Below are 23,187 nucleotides of genomic sequence, written 5' to 3' on the forward strand. Positions count from 1 at the left end.
TCTTCCTGGTCTCTTTGAGGGGAGCAAGAGTAGTAAATAATGAGAGAGTAATTATCGTGCTACCACTTGTAAAAATCACATGGGAATAAAAGTTTTCCTTCCAGTATATAATATAATAATCTGTGAGAACAAATGTAATCGATTTGTAATAATCGTAAAACCAACATCAGTTAATGGCTAGTAGTGAGATCATATTGAAATTTTATGAGGCGTCTGCGTTTTCATAGCTATAATGTCGAGTGCGTAGAGATGAAAAATCGTTATAATTTTATTAATATAGAAGATAAAGATATAAATTGTTGAAATTTTAAATACAAAATAAAGCATTAACTAATCAGTTACTTCTGGTTGAATTTGTACAATAAATCCTCTAAAAACCTAATACATTTGTTGAGCATCGACTACATTCTTCTAGGCTGTGAGGACAAAGATCACGAAATCATCATCATTAAATGATATGAGATGAAATTTGAAGATCTATTTGACCGTCTGCTGGGCAAAGCATATCTAGCTGAGGATTCTCCAGAGGTCGTGTGTCTTTCTCATTCTTGTTAACGTTTTTAATAACATAAAGATATTTGTGCTCAAAACATTTCATTCTTGCACCCTATTTGAGCAGAAAGAGAGATAACCGACTAACGGTTATTATTAATGGCTACATCTCTGTTTATACATGTGTTTGTTTATGCATGTGTCTGTTTATGCATTTAAATGAATTATATTACCGTGATAATTGGTATTTCTGTCTTTGTGTATTTTGTCAAATTTAAAATCCCGACTACTTATATCCTGTCTTCGTCGTCCCGAATGCCACTTTAACGCATTGTTAGTAAATCAGTTTGTATTGAATTTAATGGTCAGTTCTCAACTATCTGAGCAGTTTTGTTTTTGTTTTTGTTTTTGTTGTTGTTTTTTTATTCAATTTTCACCCCAATAAGGCACTATGCCACTTTGAAGTAGGAGGCTACTATCAAGGACATAAGTTGCAGGGGTATTATGAAGGGAGATGAGCAGCAAGATGTCTGTTCACATTACACTTAAACTTCTGCATGCCAGTACAGTTGGGAAAGCAGAATCCCGGAAGGGAGTTCCAAAGTCTAACAGTTCTGGAGAAGAAACTATTGGATAAGAAGGCCTTCTTACACCTAGGGATCTCTACTGTGATGGGGTGGGATTTAGCTGCTTGTTGGGTTTGTCAGGGGTATTCACGTCGAGGGGATACAAGTGCTTGTAGTTCGTCAGAGCATTCACCATTAAAGTCCTTGTAGAACAGGCAGAGAGATGCAACATTTAGTCAATGGGACAGAGGCTGAAGCTTAGATGACAGTTCAGGACCTATCAGATTGGCAACTCTCTTTTGAACCCTGTCCAGGAGTGAAAGATAAATAGCAGATGCACCAGCCCAAATATGACAACAGCACTCCATACATTGGCAAATGGTGGCCTTATAGAGGTATAGGATAATTTCAGGCATAAGTAGCTTTCTAGCACAATAGAGAGAGCCCACCTTCTTCGCAGCAGCCTTGGCAATGCTTTCAATGTATCTGTTTCAACTCATGTTCCTGTGAACATTAGGCCGAGGAGTTTAAAGGTGGTACTTTCAGGTAATGTATTTTTGTCATAGCTATTGCTGGTAGAAAAGGTTTCTTGTAATTATTGAAGGAAACAAACTCAGTCTTGGCAGCATTGAATGTGACCATTTTTGTCCCCATTCCACTACAGATTGGAGGTCACACTCTAGTGTTTCTGCCATTTCCTTAGATATGTGTTCATTTGTTTTACCCTTTTGAGTGTTATAGAGCGTGGTGCCATCAGCAAATATACCCATCTCAGAGACAATTTTATCAGGGAGGTCATTTATGAATATTAGGAATAATAAAGGTCCTAGGATAGACTCCTGCATTTATATCATATTGTTTAGATGTACAACCATCGAGGACAACCTGGATTTTTCTCTTACGTAAGAAGGATTTAATTACGTTACATATTCCAGTGATATCATATGATTTGATTTTCCTTAGAAGACCATTGTGCCATACCCTGTCAAAAGCCTTAAATATTATATCTATGGCTACCACTTTACTCTTCCATGCTTTGTCGAGTGAATGGTATATACGCTCAGAGATTTCAGTTAGGATATTTGCTGTAGAATAGGCTTGCCTACATCCATATTTGATGGTCGGTCAGAAATTTAGCTGAAACCACTATCAATAATTTCCCCCACTCTTTATCTGTGCCTAAACCTAAACATAGATTCCATGAACAAAGTTTCTTTCTTAGAACTGCCCTCCTGTGGAACTCTCTTCCGTTTCCCTGCTTTCCAACTGACTACAATATGGTCGTCTTCAAGTCAAAGGTGAACAAATTCTTGATGAGACATTCCCTTAAGTAATCCAATTTACCAAATTTCCATCACAAACGATTACTACAATATTTTCCCATTGACAACTGTACACTCATTAACCTTTATCCTCGGGTGACCTCCGGGCCTTGATAAGTGATTACTCCTTTGTAAAAAAAAAAAAAAAAAAAAAAAGAATAGTAGTCTGAATAATTAAAATGGTACAGTTTGTGATCATGGCTAATAATCGTTTATTATTGATAGTTTTTTGTTTTTGTTATTGCTATTTGTTTCCCTTAGAGGGTAGAATTAGGCACAAGGTCAATTTTTAATGTGGGGGGATCCAGCTCCCCCAAAAAGCGCACTCGATTTAGGGTAAAAATAAAAATTGCCTTAGTTTAAAAGGATTTCTTCTCCACTGACCAAGGACAGGAAAGATAATGCATAGTATCAGAACGGATACTACACTTTGCTCCTAGCTAAATGAACAAGAAGTCCCTATTAGGCTGCCTCCACACTTAATTAGAATTTTTGTTCTTTTCTTGTTTTATTGGTAATTAAACATCAAAGTTTAGAAAACTAAGGCTGTAAAATATGACCATTATCAAAATAAATCAGTTTGTCTGTGGCAGCTAATAATGCGTTTTTAATATTGTGTGGATTTTTTGTTGTTGCGGGGGGGGGCGCAGAGATCTTTTCTTTTTCTTTCCTTTTTTTCGGGGATTTGCACTCATTGTGGTCAAAGGAAACAGGAAAAGAATGTTTAATAATCATTGTTAGATTAATTGTTAAAGTTCAGATGAAGCCCTTCATTCTGTCGCCACTCCTCCGCCATTTTCTTTTTCCTCCTGAAGATTTAATGAGGCAACACTAATCACTGAACCGCCCCCTCCCCTCTCGCTTAACAGCAGAAGCAAGCAAGCAAGCATCGACAGCGAAATGAGCTGAGTTGCTAACCACACTGCAAACGATACCCCAGGGACGTAATTACAAAATTAATAAAGCCAGTTCATACTTCACCCGCTGCACCGTCCTGCCACAACAAAGCGAGCTCCCAAGCAGCAAATCTAAACGACTTTAAAGCAAAGCCCACAATGGCCTCACCCAATTAATATCACACAAATTAATTTTTTTACCACCTGTCAAAAGATACAGTAACCAGCCAGCAACAAAATTGTAGAAATAGATAAAAAAAAAAATTAAAAAAAAGATGGAGAAGATGAGGAGGCAGATGTATACAAACAAAAAAAAACGAGATGGAGATCAGAGATGAGGGTCAGAGATGCAGGGTCGGTTCACTGAACAAGATTCTAAACTCTGCTGATTATTGCTTCATAATGTTTCATCATTTCAAAGATCAAACTCATTAGGTGTTTATTAATTACAGGTGAAAGAAACCAAGTTTACAGAAGCATATTAAACACTTTTGTTTTGTTTTTTTTAATATTATCATCATCATCGTCATCATTATCATCTTCATCATCAACGTCATTGTCATCATAATCATCATTATTATCTCCATCATCATCATCATCATCATCATTGTCACCAACAGCAGCAGCATAATTGTCATCATCATCATCATTGTTGTTGTCATCATCATCATCATCATCATCATCATCATCATCATCGTCGTCATTATCATCGTCATCATCATCATCATCGTCGTCATCGTCATCATCATCAGCATCGTCATCATCGTCATTATCATCGTCATCATCATCATCACCATTGTCATCATAATCATCATCATCGTCATCGTCATCATCGTCATCATCGTCATCATCATCATCATCATCATTGTCATTATAATCATCATCATCATCATCGTCATCATCATCAGCATCGTCATCGTCGTCATCATCGTCGTCATCATCATCATCATCATTGTCATCATAATCATCATCATCGTCATCGTCATCATCATCAGCATCGTCATCATCGTCATTATCATCGTCATCATCATCATCATCATCATCATCATCATCATTGTCATCATAATCATCATCATCATCATCGTCATCATCATCAGCATCGTCATCATCGTCATTATCATCGTCATCATCATCATCATCATTGTCATCATAATCATCATCATCGTCATCGTCATCATCAGCAGCATCGTCATCGTCGTCATCATCGTCGTCATCATCATCAGCAGCAGCACAATCATCATCATCGTCATTACTGTTTTAATGCATGCTGGTACATGTTCGAGTGGTTCTTAGAAATTGACTTCCAAACAAACTTATTAATATCAGCTCATTAGTTATCTCTCACCTTATCGCCTCAAAGGTTCTACAGCCTGTCTTTCAGACTCACTTTAAACATCAATCATATCACTGCCATATCATTTCTCACCATGCAACGCATGTCCTCAACCCTCACTGACCAGGTTTCACTTCCATACATTATCACACAGGCCTAATTAAGTTTCTCTCAGTCGCCATTGGTAACGCTCTTTTGGTTACTAATGACAGAAGCTCCCTGAACCAACATCATTCTACCAGAATTGTCAACAGGCCAGTTTTTCTAGATTTGCATTTTGTATAATTCGGGCCCTCCTTATTGTTCGGATGAAATAATAATCTTATATATATATATATATATATATATATATATATATATATATATATATATATATATATATATATATATAATGTGATGGAACAATAAATTTGTTGCCTTAAAGAAAAAAAACATTACAGATTTATTTTAGAACTTTTATTGAAAAAAATCAATTTAGATAACTTGATTATGTTGTAGAGCTGACATCTATTCAATGTAATCGCCTTCAGCCTCAATTACTGCCTTGATACGGGTCCAAAACTAGGAGCATGCCTTTTCTACTAACACTGGCAAGAGCTCAGCAAATACTTGGCAGATGGCGGAAATCAGGCTGACATTGGTGTTGTGGGAGGTCATGTTGGTGATGTTCTCGACGTATGACCAAATAAAGTAGTCCAGCAGATTTAGGTCGGGGGAGGAGGGAGACCAGTGAGAGAAGGGTACAAAGTTGTAGCACTCCTTTTAAAACCAGGCCTGGTTTTCTTTGGACATGAGCTAGTGCCGCCCTACTGCCACACTTAGGGTCCGTCAATGGCCACCTAATTGCACCAGAGGATCATCACACTCTTCAACACATCCAGGTACACTTTGGCGTTGACTTTCAAACTGACTTCGAAGATGTGAGGTGGCATGATGTGGCCCTCACTTAAAACCACACCAAAGACCATAACCGTGGCCGGAAACTTTGTTGAGCTGTACCCTCAAACATTGAACTGTCCAGATTTGCATTTTGAGGGAGCTGGCAATGGTCCTCTTGTCAGAACTTGGAGCGGTAGAGAGCATGAGTTGCACAGCCGTGCATCTCCGATCTCACTCATTGAACATTCCATCACTTTCGGATATGATAGAAGGCTCCTATCGCTCTTGGGATTTGTACACAACTCGCCAATCAAAAGATAGTTTGCAACAAAAAGAGAAAACCAGTTTTCATCAAACGGAAATGGAATCATGTTGCCTTTTCTAAAATTCAAAATGGCGTAATGGAAACATATTATAAGGTATTTACAGCTTCTCTTCTAATTTTCGGGTTTTTAATGATGTCAAAACGCACTTTATTTATCTTTTGATGGATTGATTGTTGCTATTTCTTCTGATGAGTTGGAGGCAAAATAGATTCACTGATTGATATAATAATTAAGTGATTGATTTTGTGCTACGAAACAGATACTGTCAAGAATTGCAAATATCAAATGAATTAAAGGAATAAATTATAAGATGGTCAACATCATGAACTTTGGAATATAGACTTTATATATGTATGTATGAAATATGCACTGTAGTATGCACATATGTTAACATATATATATATATAAATATATATATATATATATAAATATATATATATATATATATATATATATATATATATATATATATATATATATATATATATATATATATATAATATTCCGAATTTTATTATGTTTATGTAACCTAAATTAAGTGAACACAGGTAATTGGTTGCAAGGATAAATTAATAATTGATTGAAACATTTAAAAATACGAAAATAGGTAGATATAAAAAAATCCACAACAAACGGAAAACGGAAAAAAAACTCTGAAGGAGGAAATTTAGGTAAATTTTTTATCGCATAGTTTTCCTAAAAAGGAAAATGGATTCCATATTGTTCATTAAAAAAGTGTTTTTCTCAACGTCTGAAGAGTGGCCGTTCTTGTGAATATTTTCAAACGATATAAGATTTGAAATTGTCCAAAATGGTCGCGAAACGATTGTAACGAACACTAATACACTACTTGTTGCTATCAATCCAATCTTTGTTGTCATCATTTTGTTAAAACAATATATATATATATATATATATATATATATATATATATATATATATATATATATATATATATATATATATATATAAATCTCTTATATATCTATATATATATAAAAGGGAAAGTGTCTGTCTGTGTCTGTCTGTCTGTGTACATTTCCCTACGCAATAACTCTGTCAATTTTCAGTCTACAGACTCGAAATTTGATATACAGGGCATGGAGATTTGGGAAAATCTTTGTAATCCGTTTTCGGTCAGAAATTTGGCTGTTACGAGGTTAAAGTTCAACGATTTGACCTTTGAGAACGCTACCAAACTCCTTCGCCAATTTTGGGTCGAAACACTTGGACATGGATCTAACTTAATGACTTGATTTGAGCCCAAAAAAATAAAGGTTAAGAGGTCATAATAGGGGTCAAAGTTTTAAAAAAATTGTTCTGCGGTCTCTACCAAATTACTCAGACAATTTCTGGTCTAAACATTTGAAATTTTACATAAAGTGTATTCAGAGATAGAGCAAGCTTTTTATCAGTTTGGGTCGAAAATTTGAGCTACCAATATATAAATGTATGTATGTATGTTTGCATGTCTGCCTAACCTTTCGACAGAGGCGACAGATTTTCACAAGAGCAGTATCGTTTTGAAGCTCGACCCTTCAGATGACAAATACCGAAAAATTGGCTATAAACATTAATTTCTTCACCCTCAACTGGGCACTTTTCTACAGAGAGGGGTCGCTTTTTAGCACCAATATTTTCGAAAGTCATCCCCCTCTTTTCGATTGTCTAGCCTTAATTTAAACCTACGTCACTTCCGGTTTAGCGGTGGTCGTAACAGCAAAGACGTCAGGTTTTTTCCCGTTCTTTTCCTCCTTCACAGTACGGTTCGAGCCTGCCTTCCTACTGCCACTTTTTTTTTTTTTTTTTTTGCTCAACACACACCTCCAAACACTTGGGCAATGCCGGGCATCCATGTTAGTATATATATATATATATATATATATATATATATATATATATATATATATATATATATATATATATTCATTATATAATTATTTTATATCATACAATAATATTATATCATTATATAAGTATATGCATGATTAATCGGAATCGCAAATCAAAAAAATTGTAACTTTTGGGGATATTGGAATCGGTATCAGAATCGGAAAAGATGTGTTCCTTTTTCTGATGCCAAAAACGATTCCTTTACTTACTTTTTTATTTGATTTTGTTTAAAACAAAATTTTCACTACGGGTGGTAGTAATAATAAAATAATCAATATTTATTGATTTTAAACTATCAGTAAAGCTAAAATCTAGCGATCACTCCAACAAATATGTTTTTACGTCTGAGAAAATATAAGCACATCTAACATGTTTTTTTTTTTATGGTAATCAAGGAAAAAACTTTACCATTAAATATTTAGAGTTTTATAAAGAATCGGAATCGGAATTAGTAATTGTATTGGAATCAGAAAATATATTGGAATCGTCCCATCATTAATATATATATATATATATATAATATATTTATAATATATATATATATATATATATATATATATGTATATGTCGTCATCGTTGTCATATATATATATATATATATATATATATATACACATACATATATACATATATATACATATATATATATACATATACACATACATATATATATACATATATATATATATATACATATATATATACATATGCATACATATATATATACGGGGGTGACCAAAAAAAAAACGGGCCCCAAATCTAATTAGGCCCTGTTTCTTAGTGTTTTGTTCAAATGAAATGAAACTTTGGTCATAACTAGTTTATCATATTCAAAACATCACATCAAAACATTAGGGTCTTTGGCCTTTTTTTCTCCATTGTACAGCATATGTTCTTGATGGCCTCCATTTAGCTTTTGTTTTTTTTGGGTCACTCTGTATATATATATATATATATATATATATATATATATATATATATATATATATATATATATATATCTTCATAGAAATATTAAAATAAATATTTAACAGGGATCAAAAAATAAATTTCATCTACTTTACAACAAGAAACCCTTTTAACTTCAAAAGGAAACTTGCTATCACGATTTTTAAAAGAACGAACAATCGGTTTCGTGTATACATTAACAGACCTACCCAACACTGTTTGGGTATCATTTTTTTAATATATACACCATTTCATGAGATTAAAAGCCACTTGAGGGTAAAGGGTTAATGATATTGTCCATTTAATATTGAACAATACTAACAAAAGATTGAAAACTATGAATTTGAGATAATTTGGTTACTTAATAGGACGGCTTGATACGTGTTTTGAAGACGACCGCGTTGTAATCATCATACAGTATAATCACATTGACATGCCGATTCTCACCAGATCGCTGAATTTAAGCAATGATGAGCCTGGCTAGTACCAGATGAGTGATAATTTGGGAAGGCTAGGCGCTGTCTGTACCGCGTTGGTGATGTAGAAATTTCCAGGTTGATATCTGGAGGTGTGTTTAATTCAATGGGGGAATACACCTCCAGTCTTCATTAAGACATGAATTTTAGAAAAGGGAAACTTTGATGTAAAACCTAATGTCTACTGTCTTCTTTGCCGTGTTGCAGCCATTGCACCGACAGAGATTAGCAGTTGTACCAAAATGTGTGGTTGGCTCTGCACACTACAGACAAATCATCTGTGTGGATTTCCAAGCAACTTAGTTGTTGTGGCGGAGCTCATACGTCAAAATCGACAGGAGGGTCCACAGTCAGCAGAGAATCTCATAAAGAAATTTCTGAGTAATTTTGTATGTGGAATTTCTATTTGGCTTTAGATATATAAAAAGGAAAGCAATGGTGGTATGCAGAGGTGTTCCTGTTGTAAATGTTTTACAAAAGGAAAGCCAGAGGTAGGAGCTCAGTCGAGCACCTTCAAAAGAAATAACAATAGAGTAGATAGAGACAAGCAAAGGCGTCGTATGGAAGTCTAGAGATAATCCCCACTAGATTGCTAATTCAATCTGAAAAATCTTGTTTAAATTCATGAAACTCAATATTAAGGCACTAGTATATTCGATCATTCCTTTTGCGTCATGCGTTCAATGGTGATAGGAAAAGTACAGAACTGAAGAAAAGAATAAGAGTGAGAGTGACACAACAATTTAATAAAAAGAATAAGAGTGAGAGTGACACAACAATTTAATAAAAAGAATAAGAGTGAGAGTGACACAGCAATTTAATAAAAAGAATAAGAGTGAGAGTGACACAACAATTTAATAAAAAGAATAAGAGTGAGAGTGACACAACAATTTAATAAAAACAATAAGAGTGAGAGTGACACAACAATTTAATAAAAAGAATAAGAGTGAGAGTGACACAACAATTTAATAAAAACAATAAGAGTGAGAGTGACACAACAATTTAATAAAAACAATAAGAGTGAGAGTGGCACAACAATTTAATAAAAACAATAAGAGTGAGAGTGACACAACAATTTAATAAAAACAATAAGAGTGAGAGTGACACAACAATTTAATAAAAACAATAAGAGTGAGAGTGACACAACAATTTAATAAAAAGAATAAGAGTGAGAGTGACACAACAATTTAATAAAAACAATAAGAGTGAGAGTGACACAACAATTTAATAAAAAGAATAAGAGTGAGAGTGGCACAACAATTTAATAAAAACAATAAGAGTGAGAGTGACACAACAATTTAATAAAAAGAATAAGAGTGAGAGTGACACAACAATTTAATAAAAACAATAAGAGTGAGAGTGACACAACAATTTAATAAAAAGAATAAGAGTGAGAGTGACACAACAATTTAATAAAAACAATAAGAGTGAGAGTGACACAACAATTTAATAAAAAGAATAAGAGTGAGAGTGGCACAACAATTTAATAAAAACAATAAGAGTGAGAGTGACACAACAATTTAATAAAAACAATAAGAGTGAGAGTGACACAACAATTTAATAAAAAGAATAAGAGTGATAGTGACACAACAATTTAATAAAAAGAATAAGAGTGAGAGTGACACAACAATTTAATAAAAACAATAAGAGTGAGAGTGACACAACAATTTAATAAAAAGAATAAGAGTGAGATTGACACAATAATTTAATAAAAAGAATAAGAGTGAGAGTGACACAACAATTTAATAAAAAGAATAAGAGTGAAAGTGACACAATAATTTAATAAAAAGAATAAGAGTGAGAGTGACACAACAATTTAATAAAAAGAATAAGAGTGAAAGTGACAGAACAATTTAATAAAAAGAATAAGAGTGAGAGTGACACAACAATTTAATAAAAAGAATAAGAGTTAAAGTGACAGAACAATTTAATAAAAAGAATAAGAGTGAGAGTGACACAACAATTTAATGAAAAGAATAAGAGTGAGAGTGACACAACAATTTAATAAAAAGAATAAGAGTTAAAGTGACAGAACAATTTAATAAAAAGAATAAGAGTGAGAGTGACACAACAATTTAATAAAAAGAATAAGAGTGAGAGTGACACAATAATTTAATAAAAAGAATAAGAGTGAGAGTGACACAACAATTTAATAAAAACAATAAGAGTGAAAGTGACAGAACAATTTAATAAAAAGAATAAGAGTGAGAGTGACACAACAATTTAATAAAAAGAATAAGAGTGAGAGTGACACAATAATTTAATAAAAAGAATAAGAGTGAGAGTGACACAATAATTTAATAAAAAGAATAAGAGTGAGAGTGACACAACAATTTAATAAAAAGAATAAGAGTGAGAGTGACACAATAATTTAATAAAAAGAATAAGAGTGAGAGTGACACAATAATTTAATAAAAAGAATAAGAGTGAGAGTGACACAATAATTTAATAAAAAGAATAAGAGTGAGAGTGACACAATAATTTAATAAAAAGAATAAGAGTGAGAGTGACACAATAATTTAATAAAAAGAATAAGAGTGAGAGTGACACAACAATTTAATAAAAAAAAAAATGTTTCCCTCCGTTGAAATCTTTAAGACATGCAACGTCATCTCAACAGTTTTTTTAATTGTGTGTTATAGGATAAGCTACTTCACAAGATCTCCAGCTATACCATAAACAACCTTCTTAGTGACATGCAATATGGTTTCCGCTCCACAAGATCTACAGCAGATGTGCTAACGGTTATATCTCATAGGATTAGTGAATCTCTTGATAAAGGCTTCCTTTCCAGGGCAATTGCTCTTGACATAAAAAGGCCTTTGACAAGGTATGGCATAAGGGCCTACTTCACAAGATTTCCAGCTACAGTATTACTAGAAATATTTTCTCAATCATAAAATCATTTCTCTCTGATAGGTTCATAAGAGTAGTGGCTGATGGGCAGAGATCAGAAGCTCTCAGTATTAATGCTGGCGTCACTCAGGGGTCCATCTTGGGCCCAACTCTCTTTCTGATCGACATTAATGATCTTCCAAATCACATCCGCACATTATTCATAGACATTTATGCTAACGACATAACAATCTAAGGTAGCGTATCGAAGACCCCAAACGACCAAGTTTTCTTTGACTCTTTCTCCTCTGATCTTGAGCACATGGTACAATGGCGAAATAGGTGGCTTTAATGCATCTAAAACCAAACTTCTATCTTTACATCATCAACACTCTGATGCCCATTTGGCATCAATTGAAATGAATGGCTCTCGTCTTGGGGAGGCTTCATGTTTTGACAAGATTCTGGGCTTGACCTTTACTCCTGATCTGAAATGGAACACGTACATCAAATCCATTGCCACGGTCACTGGAAAAATGGTAGAATCATTCTACCGCTCCAATAGATATCTTACTCCTGATGCAATTCTCTACCTATATAAAAGCTAGGTTCGGTCAATGATGGAGTACTGTTGCCACATCTGGGCAGAAGTTGCTAGAAACAGCTTATCCTGCTTTGACAGAGTTCAAAATAGACGTCGTAGCTTAGTGGGGCATGCCCTTTTCTCTTTCTTCAACCTCTTTCATACAGAAGAGACGTTGCGAGCTTGTCTCTGCTTTATCGTTATTTTCATGGCAAGTGCTTGTCTGAGCTTCAATCTATGGTCCCCCTCCCCTCGCCAAACTTTTACGAAAAACACTCATCTAGCCAAAACCACTATCAATAATTTCCCACACTCTTTATCAGTGCCTAAACCTAAACGTAGATTCCATGAACAAAGTTTCTTTCTTAGAACTGCACGCATGTGGAACTCTATTCCAATTGCTTGCTTTCCAGCTAACTACAATCTGATTGTCTTCAAGTTCAACATAAAGAAGTTCCTGATGAACCGTCCCCCTAAGTAATCCAATTTACAAAATTCCCACTACTTATGTTTACTACGCTATAATCACATTGACTAATGTATACCCATTAACACTTATCCTCGATTGGCCTCTGGGCCTTGATAAGTGGTGATTCCTGTGTAAGAAAAATAAAAGCTGATGTACCTATTCATGGAATAATGGACTTACAGAGATGGTAAATATTATTATATTTTACATTATTTGGTAGTGATTTGCAGCAGTTACGGCCCCAGAAGCATGACGTGGACTACTGTGACATATTTTTGCTAATACACTTTTTTTTAATTATAGTATTGTGTTTGTCTTGGTTATTAGAGACATGCAAGGCTAGAACAATCATATTTAAGGCATTGTCATTTCTGTTTAATCATTTTTATTGAAAGAAAGATGAATATTAAAGTATGAAATTACCATAACTTCATCAAATCCTTGCTATTTTGATTGTCAGTTTGCTTTGACTAAGAAACATCTACATCTTTTTGTTTTAGTAAATGCTAAATTGGCTCAATTAACGTGTTTTATAATCATTTTTACCTCAAATAGGGCATATTGCCGCTTGAAATGTGAGGGGCTACTATTTTGAGATCGTGTCTCACAGGGGACTATGGGGATTTTATAGATAGATAGATTGTATAACAAAGATTAATTAACGTTTGAATACTATAGGATGAGCTGTGAAGAAGAAGAAGAAGAAGAAGAAGAAGAAGAAGAAGAAGAAGAAGAAGGGTATCTTACAGATGGAAGTAATATGAATTATTTATTATTTATTGTTCAACAACAAACATTTGCGAAACATCTTTGCATAGAATTGCATTATAATTGGTTTGAGATCAACGGTCATCGTGATGTCATTTTCAATGGAGAAGAGAAAAATCCGTTCAAATGTTACTGCCTCGTTGTGTTCAGAAGCTGATTTGTTTATATGAAATGATGTTGCATTCTTGAAAATGAACGTTCTCTTGCACATCGGGTCACCATTGCGTAGATGAGCACAATTTTAAATAAATAATGAATACATGTTTATTCGGTACGCTTGCTCATAGAGTGAATGCGGTATTATGGTGGTTGCAAATGTGATAACGATGCACGACGGATCAACATACTAAAAGAAATTGTTAGCATAAATGAGTGAGTCTAGTTCAAGAATAAGACCAGCTTTAATGATCTTTTATTTTTTTTTTTATATATAAGTTTTATTTTTGGATTTGGTGTTACCAGATCAGGCTGTCCGAAGATATCGGCTTTCTGACTTAAATGCATCAATCATTGATGCTATTGTTTTTTTGTTTTTTTGTTGTTTTTTTTGCTTGTTTGTTTGTTTTTTGTTGTTGTTTGTTTGGTTTTTTTTTGTTTTTGTTTTTATTTGTTGTTTTGTTTTTGTTTTGTTTTTTGCAAATTTCTGAACTTTTGAGATTATTATCATAGGGTATGAATCTGAAGATTCTATTCTTGGCATTGGTTTTCCCGATATTTTTGTTGCACAGAAAGACATCAGGGATTATGAGAGCGATCATGCGAAGATTACCAACATCCTAAGTGAATGTGATTATTGTGAAACGAACTAGATTTGAACATGGAATACCTAGGTCGTCAGTCCGTGTCGTTAACCACTATACCACTGTAACCTCCCAGCTTTTTCCTTCCTTTTGCTTTGCAAAACTCGATTATTTTCTGCAAAATCAAAAAATAAAAACATTTTTCTCTACAAAGCAATCACATCAAACACCATTGATCAATTTAAGATTATCTTGACAAGAAAGTTCTTGCGGAGTTTTAATTTTGATTTCAAATGATTTATTTTCAAATAAGTTTTCGTTGTAATACCTTTACTTTATATATCATTTTAAAGCGTGTTTTTCGCTCTATTTAATCGTTTAAATTACAATCGTTTTAAAACAATTATGCCTTCTTTTTAGAACGTTGAATACACGATGGAAAAAATGCAAATTCGCACAAGTTCTTATTCCAATTCAAATTAGACCGAAAAGCTACTGAAACAGCTCGCAATATCAACGAACCGTTTGGCCCAGAAACCACTACTGAACGTACAGCACAATGGTGGTTTAAGAAATTTCGTGGCAGCGATGAGACTCTTGAAGATGATGAGCGTAGTGGTCGGCCATCGGATGTTGACAACGATCAAGTCGAAGCCAATACACGCTCAACTGTTTGAGAACTTGCTTCTGCGTTTTGAATATATTTACAAAATATTTGGAATATATTTACAAAAATATTTGAAATATATTTACAAAAATATTTGGAATATATTTACAAAAATATTTGAAATATATTTACAAAAATATTTGAAATATATTTACAAAAATATTTGGAATATATTTACAAAAATATTTGAAATATATTTACAAAAATATTTGAAATATATTTACAAAAATATTTGGAATATATTTACAAAAATATTTGGAATATATTTACAAAAATATTTGAAATATATTTACAAAAATATTTGAAATATATTTACAAAAATATTTGGAATATATTTACAAAAATATTTGGAATATATTTACAAAAATATTTGAAATATATTTACAAAAATATTTGAAATATATTTACAAAAATATTTGAAATATATTTACAAAAATATTTGGAATATATTTACAAAAATATTTGGAATATATTTACAAAAATATTTGAAATATATTTACAAAAATATTTGGAATATATTTATCAAAAATATTTGAAATATATTTACAAAAATATTTGGAATATATTTACAAAAATATTTGAAATATATTTACAAAAATATTTGGAATATATTTACAAAAATATTTGGAATATATTTATTTGAAATATATTTACAAAAATATTTTGAATATATTCAAGGAAAGCAGAGAGTCCATGAGCGATGATGAGGTGTGGAAGGAGTAAAGAAGTCAAAACACCAAAGTTGATTGGACAAATAAAGAATTTCATGGATAAAGACCATCGTGTATCTATAGAAACAATAAGTGCACAGTTATTTGCAAGGAACTGAAGATGTGGAAAATTTGCACAAAGTTTGTCTCAAGGTTACTCCATCTTTGTCACAGACTATTTGACCAAGATGGGCATCAAGACAGTTCATCACCCTCCCTATAGTCCAGACCTTGCTTCCTGTGATTTTTGGCTATTTCTTAAGCTCAAGAGGTTGTCGTTATGAGATAATTGAGGAGATAAAAGAGGCTGTGACTAGGGTCACTGACACGCTCACACAAGAGAACTTCCATGGTGCCTTCCAGAAGTTGTTGGAGCAGTACAACAAGTGCATTGCAGCCGGAAGAGATTACTTCGAATCAGACTAGAGTTTCATATGTGTACTATCAATGAAAGTGCCCATACGAAAACAAATCTTTAAACTTATTGAAGGCACCTCGTATAAAATGAATTGAGATTTTTTTTTTTAATTTTTCTTAAAAATTCTCTGTTCAACTCTAAAAATCCTTAAACTGTAAACCTACCTGCAGTATATTTTTTTGGCTGGGAAAAAAATTTTGGAAATTTTTTTCTTTTTAATTTTTTTTTTTTTTTTTATTCATTTGCTCATTATATTGACCCTTCTGATCGGCGTCCATGTTTGTTTATTGTTTCATATGCAGTAGTTGATCTGCGCAGTCATTCAATTTGATCATTTAAATCCACATTATAATTCACCTTATCCTCTTTGATCTTTGACCTTGTATTCATTGCGCATGACAATGGAGTCTTTGGTTGGTCAACGATGCATATATATATATATATATATATATATATATATATATATATATATATATATATATATATATATATATATATATATACCCCTATCTTCTTTCGCAAAACTTTTATGCATTATCAACGTGTGGTCTATAGACAGTTACCGACCAGGTACGCATTCCTTATGTTATTCTTGGTGTTCTCTCTTGTCAATGTTCCCCCCCTCCTCTCTACCCGTTTCCCCAGACTTTTTTCTCCCCCCCCCCCTACCCGCGTGCACACTTGGCTATGTGCTAAGAGTGATTAATATGTCCGGTTAAATGAAGGGAAAGCATTCATCAATTTTAAGTCTAAATGTGGAAGCTACAAGTTTGATAAATATCAACTGTCAGTTAGAAAAGTAGAAAAACATTTGTTTTACAAAACGTACTGCATTCATCATTTTACATTGAAACACACACACACACACACACACACACACACAAATATGAGTGTGTGTGTTTGTTTGTGTGTGTGTGTGTGTGTGTGTGTGTGTGTGTGTGTGTGTGCGTGCGTGCATATATATGAGTGTATGCGTGTGTGCCTGTATGTGTGCGTTAAAGACACGTATGCACAATACAAAATAGAAATATGCATTAGAAATATGCATCTATATGTAGACAATAGTGATGGGACGATACCAATATTTTCCCGATTCCGATACAATTACCGATTCCATGCTAAATTCCCGATTCCGATTCTGATTCTTTATAAATCTCTAATTATTTAACTATGAGAATGTTATTTTTCCCGATTTTCGTAAAAACACATGTTAAATGTACAGATATTTCCTAAACGTCAAAATTACACCTGTGGAGGATGATCTATCGATTTTAGCTTTACTGGTAATTGAAAATCAATAAATATTTATTATTTTATCATTTATTACCAGCAATAAAAGATTTTGGTTTAAACAAAAGCAAATTAAAAACATAATAAAGAAATCGTTTGGGCATCAGAAGGCATCAATTTTTCTAATTCCGATACCGATTCCGATACCCTTAAATCCTCCGATTTTTCCGATTCCCGATTCCGATTAATTGTCCCAACACAAGTAGACAAACATGGCTACAACTAAAATATAACACACTTCACACATGCAAACAAAAAAATCAAACACACATGCGCATATCTATAGCTATCTATCAAGCTAACTCCATCTCTCTCTCTCTCTCTCTCTCTCTCTCTCTCTCTCTCTTTCTCTCTCTCTCTCTCTCTATTTTTCTACAATGGTAGAATGATGAAATTGTCGCCTTAGAAAAGACGACATGGTTCCATTTCCGTTTGATGAAAACCAGTTTTCTTCTTTTGTTGCTATTAGTTGGCCAGTTGTGTACAAATCCCAAGAGTGATAGGAGCCTCCTATCATGTCTGAAAGTGACACAATGTTCAACGAGCGAGATTATCCTTGAGTGGCTTCCGGGCCTTGATGTGGTGATCTTCCAAGTAGAAAGAAAAAAGATAATATATCCTTCAGTCAACTGCCGGTATATGCATATGCGTATGTACCTTTATTCTATCAGATTGTGTGTGTGTGTGTGTGTGTGTGTGTGTGTGTGTGTGTGTGTGTGTGTGTGTGTGTGTGTGTGTGTGTGTTTTCATTTTTTCTTTTCTTTTTTTTTTTTTTTTCTGGCGATGGAGCATCCTACCAAATGCCAGACATTCATCTGTTATTTTAGTATCTCTAACCAAGAAAACGTTTTAAGATTCTAGCCGTCCCTTTAAGTGTATCTTTCTTGCACTTGGTTCACCGGATATATTTGCCTGGTAGTTTTTTCATTATTATTTTTTTCATGAGTCCGGTATCTCTTATGATTACTGAAATGATGGAGATCTTCCTAAAATTCCAATTTCTTTTCATGCCTTTCAAAAGACCTAAATATTTAGAATTAAGTTACTTCTTCCTTCTCCGCCCATGTGTGTGTAAATTTGATTTGTAAAATTACTAGAGACATTTCAAAGGTAATGCCTTCTATTTTTATTCCGGCCGAATGGATCAGAGAGTATTGGAAATTGTATTATTATGATGGATGAACTTGTGCTGAAAGTTTCATCTCTCTCTCTCTCTGTTGCAGATATTGACAGTATGAGACTTTAAGAAAGCAACCTCTGTCATGGACGTGCGTCAGAAGCTGATATACGTCATTAAATTCCTTCATGCAGAAAAAAATTCAACCAATCAACATTCACCGGCGCCTGTTGAATGTTTATGAAACCGATGCAGTTTATGTCAATGCAGTTAGGAGATGGGTTCGGCGATTTCAGAGCAGCGACAGAGATGTGGATGACAAAGTGTTCTCCGATCTTTTACAAACGATGCATCAGCAGAGTCTGGCAAAAATGCATTAAGAATGCTGATGACTATGTAGAAAAATAAATTCTGTAGCACAAAAGCTCGTTATAATGGTACCACTCCTGTCTTTGCAGCTCTTCAATGGTTTAGTTTTTTTAGTTAAAATATAGGAGGCCTTACTTTTAGAACGACCCTTGCAAGAAAAAAATAAAAATCGATTAATCATCAATTTAGTATAATAGTTTATTATATTATAATAATTTAAATTGGGTAATTAGATCAGAAAAAATGTAATAAATAAATTTAATTTTTAATATCCTATTTTTAAAAAAAAAACTTAAAAAAGGCAATTTTTTGACTCCCCTCCCCGGCATGTTTCTCTCATTATTGGCTCGTTATCTTGACTATTTATAAACTAAATATCTTGACTTTTTATAAACTAAATATCTTGACTTTTTAATAAACTAAATATGTTTTTGCAATTATAAGTTTTCGTGTATGAAAATATTAAATAAACGATGCTTAATTCAATGATAATATCGGTAGTTTCAGAATTTTTTTTTATCGAATTATATCGATTTCATTAATACAGACTTTAGAGACTTTTTCGTAATGTTTCTGAAAAAAATATTTTTTATTGTTACAATTTACGATGCTTCATTTTCATAAAAAGCAAAAATAAATTCATTCATTTTATTTATTTATTTTTTATTTTTTTACGACTGAAGACCATTAATTTAGTAAAGGTGTTTTTTTGTTTAAACAAAATAATACATTTCCACTAAGATTCAAATAAAAATAATGGGTTCATTATATTCAGTGATCATTATTTGATAAATCCTGAAAATTTAATTAAAATTGGTTAATTTCTTGATTTTTGGTGAATTTTTAAATAAAGTGGGGGGGGTCAAAATTCATTTTGCACGTACCCAACTAAAAAGAAACACATGAATTTATTTTTGCATTTTTTTTATGAAAATAAAGCATCATAGATTGTAACTATTAATTTTTTTTTCAGGAACATTACGAAAAATAAATAAATAAATAATATCAATATAACTTGAAGAAAAATTAATTCCTCGAACTAACGATATTATCATGGAATTAAACATTGCCTATTCAATACTAGCTGGTTGCCCGGCGTTGCCCAATCGTACAATACGTTTAAACATGATATTTTAATTTATGCAGATTGTGTATGTATTATTATAGAATCAATCCTCTATTGAATATTATATATTACGAGGGATAATTTGCCCGGCGGCCTAATTCGCAAAAAAAAAAAATATAAAATAATAAAAAAAAAATAATAATGATAATGTCGTTCATCAAATTCCGTCTGTGTTTGTTTACAATATCACGTCAGCTGATATTTGGATTTGACGATGAATGCCCTGGGAAAGTCACTTCTGATTAATGTTTAGTTTTAAAATATGCAAACGAAGAATTGATTTGTGACGATTTTAAATGGTACCTCTTCTTTTATCATACATTGAATTCGTTAATAAGAAAAAATTAAAATAAAATAGTGAGATACACTCGGGCTTGAACACGGGATCAACTACATAAGAGGAACAGAATTGTTTGCACTTCCAATAAACAGGATATTCATATTTACATTTATGTTGTGAACCTTTTATAAGTAAAAGTGTATCTCTAATCGAATACTCTACTACTGAGCTATATCTCCAGATTATAATAAATCTGTTTGTTTGTTTTTATAAAGAAATGATTTGCTGAGATTTTATTATCTCCCTAGCGTAAAATATTCCTCTGTAAAACTTTTTCTTTTTTATCTATAAGAGAGAAAGACTATCATTAAGATCGGATTTTTTTTTTTTCGGTTTCGATACTTATTGGATGAATTTCTGTACAAAAATGACTAAGAACACTGTCAGACGTAAATTACCTTTGTGTGAAATTTGCAAAAGATAGGCTCAGCCGTTTCGGAACCTATGAGGAACTCACACACGCACACAAAGTGACTTTTATATAATAGTAGAGATAGAGATAGAGATAGAGATTATCTCATCAGATATTGTGGTTTGTGCAAATAAAAATAAACATGATATCTTTGTTAAATAAAATTATAAGAAAGATTGGCAAAGTCAGTGGCGAAACAACATAACTCTTCTGCCTGACAAAGTAAGAATGAATGGGTATTTAGCAATATGGACAACAAAACGAAAAGTTGTTCCAAAAATCAAATATATAACAAATAAACGTTATCAAATGCAAGATATGTTACTCTTCTACCTACTTGGATAAGTTTTTTGTCTGGTTTAACTTATTTTAAAGCGTTTATTTACTTCGAAACACAACAGTGTCGAGTGCTCAAATTAAAACAGCTACAAAATGGCTGACATGAGACAAAACCAAATACTGCTAGAAACTCACCCAATAAATGCCACAATTACATTCATTGGGTGGGTTTCCAGCTATATTTGGTTTAATTTTCGATTTTTGAGCGATTATCGAGACTCTCTAGATGACCGTCTCATGTCAGCCACTTTGTTCTCGTTCTAATTTAAACACTACTTGGGTTTTGAAACGAATAAACCTTTTAAATCTAATATATAAACGGCTATATGTCTGTCTGACGGTTTGTTGGTCTGTCAGTCTGGCTTCATATTTTCAAACTCAATCTCCTCCGAAATTAAAAGTTGCTGAGCGGCACTAGGGGCTTCAAATAATTGGATTTTTTCACGGGACGTTCTTTTATGGGTATTTAGCCGGTTTAAATTGTTTTTACGGAGTCAAAAATGGGTCAAAATTAAAAAAATCGTTAAACATTTTGTACATTCATATTAGTTTATTTTTAATTTGTATTTTTAATTTTGTGTCACGTTGGTACAGTGGTAACGTCACCAGCTTTGAATGCTACAGTTTTGGTTTCAAAATACTTTTTTTTTCTTTTCTTTTTTTTTTTTTTTTACTTTTAAAATCACGACTCTATATATCGAAATATGGACAAAGTAAAATATATTTAAGCGTATTTTATCCCGGGCGCCCTCCACCTCCTAGTAGTGCAATAAAGAACGATAATGGTTGGCCCAACTTGTCTGGAGTCGATCTAGTAGATAAATAAGTCTTTTTTTCTTAGATTAAAAATAAGAACTTTCTCGCAACTCAACTACATAAGAGAAACAATTGCTTGCACTTCCAATAAACAGAATATTCATATTTGCGTTTACGTTGTGAACCTTTCATAAGTAAAAGTGGATCTTCAGTTTACGTCCATCAACTTCATAACTCTCGCTTTTTTTAATTTTTGTCTTTTAGTTCTCACATTCCATGAGGGATGTTTCTAGCAAAGGGGGTAGAATTTCTGTTTGTGTGTGTGTGTGTGTGTGTGTGTGTGTGTGTGTGTGTGTTGGAATTTATCTGCATAGCACTTATCGTTGGCCAGTTTTTGATTTTGAAGTGGTATTTATTTTTTTTTTTAGCTCCTTACATAAAGTGGATTCATTTTTAAAAAAATATATATACCATCGATTTCTAAAGACCCTGTATAGTAAAGATTATATAATAGAAAAAAAAAACAAAGAAAGTTGTATCCTAAATCGGATTCTTCGGCTTAAACTATGTATAAAAAAAAAAAAAATAAACCAAATATTCTTCAATATTTTCTATATTAAATTATACTGTTAGAGTGAAGGAAAGAACCAGTGTGTGTGTGTGTGTGTGTGTGTGTGTGTGTGTGTTCTTGCTTTAAAAAAAAAAATAAAAACAAAAAAAATATATATCTTTGAATGAAGAGGAATAGAACTGAATTAATTTGAAATCAATACGATTCGTTCAGGATCCTGTGTTGCTGGAGAAGACATTCGAAAACAATGATTCGACCGTAGGTCCGCAGTATTAATTATGCTGATACAGCCAGGAACGATATGCATTCTGTTGGGCATGAATAATTTTATATTACCAATCTTTCCCCAAAGCCTAACCTTGTTGACCACAGTCATATTTCATGGCCATTAGCTCTCGCTTGTCAAGCTCCTTTAGTTATTAGCATCTGACACTATATTTTTGATCAAGAAAGTATATCATCTTCCATATTGATGATAGAGGTCAGTGTATGGCTGACTGCACCGTACTGACCGCTCAGCCCTCTCTCTCTGATCAGATCTCCACT

The sequence above is a fragment of the Euprymna scolopes genome, chromosome 20 (genome assembly GCF_053919585.1).
Source record: "Euprymna scolopes isolate OS-2025 chromosome 20, ASM5391958v1, whole genome shotgun sequence".
Lineage (NCBI taxonomy): Eukaryota > Metazoa > Mollusca > Cephalopoda > Sepiida > Sepiolidae > Euprymna > Euprymna scolopes.